The sequence below is a fragment of the Hordeum vulgare genome, chromosome 4H (assembly GCF_904849725.1).
Source record: "Hordeum vulgare subsp. vulgare chromosome 4H, MorexV3_pseudomolecules_assembly, whole genome shotgun sequence".
Taxonomy (NCBI): Eukaryota; Viridiplantae; Streptophyta; class Magnoliopsida; order Poales; family Poaceae; genus Hordeum; species Hordeum vulgare.
The window spans coordinates 539,062,147-539,068,439 of NC_058521.1; positions in this window are offsets into that span (position 1 = coordinate 539,062,147).

Consider the following 6,293-nt stretch of genomic DNA (forward strand, 5'->3'; position numbering starts at 1 on the left):
GCACTTGTATCACCATCTATTTGTCGAACTAGTGCACCTATATAATTTTGCATTGTATTGGGTGTGTTGGGGACACAAGAGATTTTTTGTATTTGATTTCAGGTTGTTTGACACACACCATCTTCATCCTACACCTCCCACGGATTGATAAACCTTAGGCCATCCACTTGAGGGAAAATTGCTACTGTCCTACAAAACTCTGTGCTTGGAGGCCCAACATAGTCTACAACAACAAAGTTGCATAGTAGACATCACGCACCACTAATACGTCTCCAACGTATCGATAATTTATGAAGTATCCATTCCATGTTTTCCTATGTTTACAATACTTTTATATGGTTTTTCTGCACTTTATATGATTTACTTGACTAACCCGGACTGGCGTTGTTTTCAGCAAAACTACCGTGGTGTTGTTTTTTTGCGGAAATAGAAGTTCTCAAAATTGGACGCAATTTTTTGATGATTTTTTTGGAGGAAAAGCGAAGCAGTGGAGCAAGGAACCACCAAGGGGGGGTAGCCTGGTGCTCACTAGACACCAGGCCGTGCCAGCCCCCCTCTGGTGGACTAATGTCTAGTGGGCACCTCGTGCCCATCTTGGCGTGATTCCAACACCCAAAAATCCTACAAATATGGAAACCTCCTGAAATTACCCTAGATCATAAGTTCCTCCGTCGTAACTCTCTGTATCTATGAAAAACCAATCTACAGAGAAAACAGTAGCGAAAATAGGAGAGAAACAGAGAGAGGGACTCAATCCCATAGGAAATAACCTCTCCCCATCTTGGGAGAGGCCATGGAGGAGGAGGCCTAAGGAGGGAGACTCTCTCTCCCCCTCTCTTCCTGTGGCGCCGGAGTGCAGCCAAGGGAACCATCGTTGTGGTGACCGTCTTCATCAACATCATCATCTTCATCGCCTTCCTCATGTATTTTCAGCGGTCCACTCTCCGGCACCCCGCTGTAATCCCCTACTTGAAGATGGTGTTCCATGCCTCATAGTATTAATCAATGATTGATTTCTATCCTATGATGTTTGAGTAGATCGATGTTGTCCTTTGGATTGATTGATGATCTTGATCGGTTTGATGTATGCTTTATTTTGGTGTTGTCCTAAGGTACTTTCCGTGAGGCGCACACATGAAAGATCCACACTATAGGGTGTTGCAATATGTTCATGAATCTCTTATAGTGGGTGGAGAGAGTGATAGATCCATACTAGAGAGTTGTGTGCATATAGGAGTAAAGAGGACTTGATACTTAAGGCTATGATGGGGTTTTACCTTAATAATTTTTAGTAGTTGTGGATGCTTGCTAGAGGTCCAAACATAAGTTCATATGATCCAAGTACGGAAAGTATGTTAGCTCATGCATCTCCCTCATATAAAATTGCAAGAATGATTACCGGTCTCGTCATCAATTGCCTAGGATGATTCTGCACACAATAACATCATTATTCCATACTCGCTATTTGTAATATATTCTAACTCTATTTAATACAACAACTATTTTCATATTTTAGTTCTCGAATATCATGCAAAACTATCCTCTTTAGGCCCACAACAAAATTTTATTTCTCGTTACTAGATAGAAGCAAACACTTGGTGTACGTAAAGTCGTATCGGTGGCAGATAGGACTTGAGAGAATATTGACCTTAGCTTTAACTCCTTGAGAGTTTGCACTCCATACTTACCACTTCCAAGGACTAAGGAAATGTTTCTCGATTATGGAGGTGATATAAGAGTTCGTCCTAAAGGGTTACGTTGATGCAAGATTTGACACAAATCCTGATGACTCTAAGTAGCAAACCGGATTCGTATAGTGGAGCAGTCATTTGGAATAGTTCCAAGTGAAGCATGGTAGAAGCATCTACAGTATGACATAAAGATTTGTAAAGTACACATGTATCTGAATGCTGCAAATCGGTTGACTAAAACCTCTCTCACAAGCAAAACATGATCAAAGCCCACAACTTATTGGGTGTTAATCACATGGTGATGTGAACTAGATTATTGACTCTAGTGCAAGTGGGAGACTATTGGAAATATGCCCTAGAGGTAATAATAAATTAGTTATTATCGTATTTCCTTGTTCATGATGATCGTTTATTAGCCGTGCTATAATAGTATTGATTGGAAACTCAAATACTTGTGTGGATACATAGACAACACCGTGTCCCTATTGAGCCTCTACTAGACTAGATTCTTGATCAAATATGGTTAAGGTTTCCTAACCATAGACATGACTTGTCATTTGATAATGGGGTCACATCATTAGGAGAATGATGTGAGGGACAAACCCAACCGTAAGCATAGCATCTGATCATATTAGTTTATTGCTACTCCTTTATCAATGTCAATGTATATGTTCCTATAACTATGAGATCATGCAACTCCCCGACATCGGAGGAATGCCTTGCATGTATCAAGTGTCACAACGTAACTGGGTGACTATAAAGGTGCTTTACAAGTATCTCCGAGGGTGTGTGTGTGTGTGGAGTTGGCATGGATCAAGATTGAGATTTTCACTCCGTATGACAGAGAGGTATCTCGGGGCCCACTTGGTAATGCGACATCACAATATGCTTTCAAGAAATGTGGCCAAGGAGTTAGTCACGAGATCTTGTATTACGGAATGGGTAAAGAGAGTTGACAGTAACGAGATTCAATTAGGTATGGAGATACCATCGATCGAATCTCGGGCAAGTAACATACCGCTGAACAAAGGGAACTGCATACGAGATTGATGGAATCCTTGGCATCATAGTTCGACTTATGAAGATCTTCGTGGAATATGTAGGAACCAATATGGGCATCCACGTCCTGCTATTGGTTATTGACTGGAGAGGTGTGTCGGTCATGTCTACATGATTCTCGAACACGTAGGGTCCAGGCGTTTAACGTTTGGTGACGCTAGAGTAGTATTGGGATCTGTATGCTGGTGACCGAATGTTGCTCGGACTCCCAGATGAGATCCTGGACGTCACGAGGAGATCCGGACTGGTCCAGATGTAAAGATTTATATATGGGAAGCCATATTTTGGCTACCAAAAAAGTTTTGGGTTTTATCGGTATTGTACCGGGAAGCTTCTAGAAGGTTCCATAGGGTTCCGGAGGAGTTCGGAAGGGTCCATCCAGCCCCTAGGACGTGCATGGGTTGTAAGGGGGTCATCCAAGCCTTGTTGGGCCAGCCCCCAAGGGCCCATGCGGCTAGGGGGTAGGAAACCCTAACGGCTTGTTCGGTTAGGCAGTGTTTGAAGAGGTTTGCCAGGTATTGAAAGGGATTAAATCCCTTGTAAGTCAAAATCCCCCTCAAACCTCCCCAATCCCCTTCAATCCTTGTGGTGAAGGGATTAACCAAACATGGCCTAAAGGGGAAGGCGCCTAGGAGGTGCCTTGGGGAGGGAGGACTCCTCCCTCTTGGCCGCCGGCCCCTCCCTTGGAGGAGGGGTTAGGGCCACGCCCCCTATTGCCCCTTGCCTCCTATAAATAGCGTAGGGGAGGGGAGGGCTGAACACATCAAGTCCTCGCCCTTGAGGCATCCCTCTCCCTCCTGTTTCTCCCGTTCATCCTCGTTCGCAGTTCCGGAGGCGCTTGGCGAAGCCCTACTGGGATTTCTCCACTACCATCTCCACCACACCGTTATGCTTGTTGAGATCCAATATACTTGTCCTTCCTCTCTTGCTGGATCAAGAAGAAGGAGACGTCATCGAGCCACACGTGTGCTGAACACAGGGGTGCCGCCCGTTCGGCGCTAGATCGAGACGGATCGCGATTGGATCATGAAGACATACGACTACATCAACCGCGTTATATATGCTCCCGCTTAGCGATCTAAAAGGGTATGTAGATGCAATCCCCCTCTCGTAGATGTTGATCTCCATAGATTCATCTTGATGAGCATAGCAAAAAAATATATTTCCCATGCGACATTCCCCAACAAAAGTGAAGAAGAAAGTATCACATCAACTCCACGTATCAACTTGTTATGGAGATGCGCATCAATAGATATCAATGCGAGGAGTAGGGATTGCATGCAACAAATGCACTAGAGAAATAAGTGCATGAAAGCTCAACTGAAGCTAAGTGCGTGTGTTGTGGCGGACCCAGGAATGAAGTTTGCCGGTGTGAAAAATTGGATCAAAAAAATTGAATATGAAAAGCAAGTCTACTAAACCAAAATTTATAAATTCAAATACCAAACACGTGAGAAAGCATAAAAGTGTCTTAGAAACTACTACTCCCTCTCTGTTTACATGGTATTCTATTTTTTGTGATTAAAATTTTGATTGTAAATCATCAATAATATATGAATTATATATCATAAAAAGTACACCGTTGAAAACTACTTTTCAATATGAATTGGATGGGGCATGTAACCTACATTTTATTGGTTAAAGTACTAGATTGGTTTTGTTTTTGTTTTCTTGGACATGATTGATAGTTTGGTGGATGCGTGATCCAATTAGTGAGATCTAAATTGGGCCCAATCGCTACAGCTTAGTGTGTGCACTCCAGCCCAAGCCCAATTCCTCTCTCCGTCACCCACAAGTCACCCACCCCTTCGTAGAAAGATGCACGCGGATGAGATGCCATGAACCGCTAGTCGCGAGAGGAAAATTGAGAGAGCCAGGCGAAGGATAGGCAGCACAGGTCGGGGCTCCGACATGAGAGACCCCGGGCGGCCTCCCGAGCTCGCCCCAATGGTACATCCGCCATTGGGTGTGCATTCAATTTGCTTGTTCATGAAGACCTCAGGCATTTGAGGAAGCCCGTCATCGAAATATGCAAGCCATGTTCTATAATGAAATGTTCCACTAGAATATGGAAGTGACAAAATAAGAGACTCTCTATATGAAAAACATGGTGCCACTTTGAGGCACAAGTGTGTGAAAAGAGGTAGTAGCATTATCCCTTCTCTCTTTTCTCACATTTTATTTATTTTTTTTCTTTTTATTTTTTTCTACCTTTCTTTTTTCTCCTTTTCTATTTCTTTATTTATTTATTTTTCATCTGGAGTCTCATCCCTACTTGTGGGGGAATCATTGTCTCCATCATCCTTTCCTTACTGAGAGAGTGACCTAAATAATGAATAGTATCACACTTCTATTTACTTACAACTCGATATGAAAAACTACTAAACAATATGGTTGTATATGAATGCCTCTGGCAGTATACCAGGATGTGCAATGATCTAGCGTAACATGTATAATAATGATGAACGGTGGCTTTGCCACAAATACTATGTCAGCTACATGATCACGCAAAGCAACATGACAATGAAGGTACTAGTCATATGATGTGATGGTGGAAGTTGCATGGCAATATATCTCGGAATGGCTATGGAAATGCCATGATAGGTAGGTATGGTGGCTGTTTTGAGGAAGATGTAAGGTGGCTTATGTGCAACACAACGTATCATGTAGCGCGGTTTAGATGCACCACCGAAGTTCGCACCGATCATCGAGGTGAGAACGGGCGATGCACACTACCGAAGAGGCTATCAAATATGAGGTGGTGAGAGTGCGTACATTCATGAATTCACATTAGTCATGAAGAACTCACATACTTATCGCAAGATTTTATTAGCTCTCTCGAAGCAAAGTACTACTCGCATGCCCCTAGGGGGAGGTTGGTAGGAGTTAACCATCGCGTGCCCCAGACCTAAGCAACACATTATTTCAACAAGAAATAAGAATGCTCACACATCATCACCATACCATAACCAATATTTAGATGAACAGAAAATTAACACCCTTTAACTATCAATATTTTTCTAACCAACAATCATGCACTCATGCCCTTTAATATTACCACATCAATATCATTAACCCACAATTTATCTTTATGTGCTAATGTGGTTTCGATTATGTACTCGTTGAATACCTATTATTTTTGGACTAGTCTTATAACCCATGGAAATTACCGTCGTTGTTTATTAACTCTAAAAAAACTAAGTGAAGAACGAGAGTGCAATTGTTTCTATAAAATATATAAGCCATCGTGCTCTAAAAGATATAAGTGAAGTACTAGAGCAACTACTTAGCTCAAAAGATATAAGTGGAGCACAAAGAGTAATCTAACAAATCATGGTGAATATGTGTCTCTCTCAAGTTGGTGTGTCCAGCAAAACATGATTGTGGAAAACTAAAACAAAAGCATCCTAAGATACATGACGCTCCAAGCAAAACTCATATCATGTGATAAATAGAAATATAGCTTTAAGTAACATACCAATGGATTGAGACGAAAGAGAGGATGCCTTCCGGGGCATCCCCAAGCTTAGACACTTGACTCTT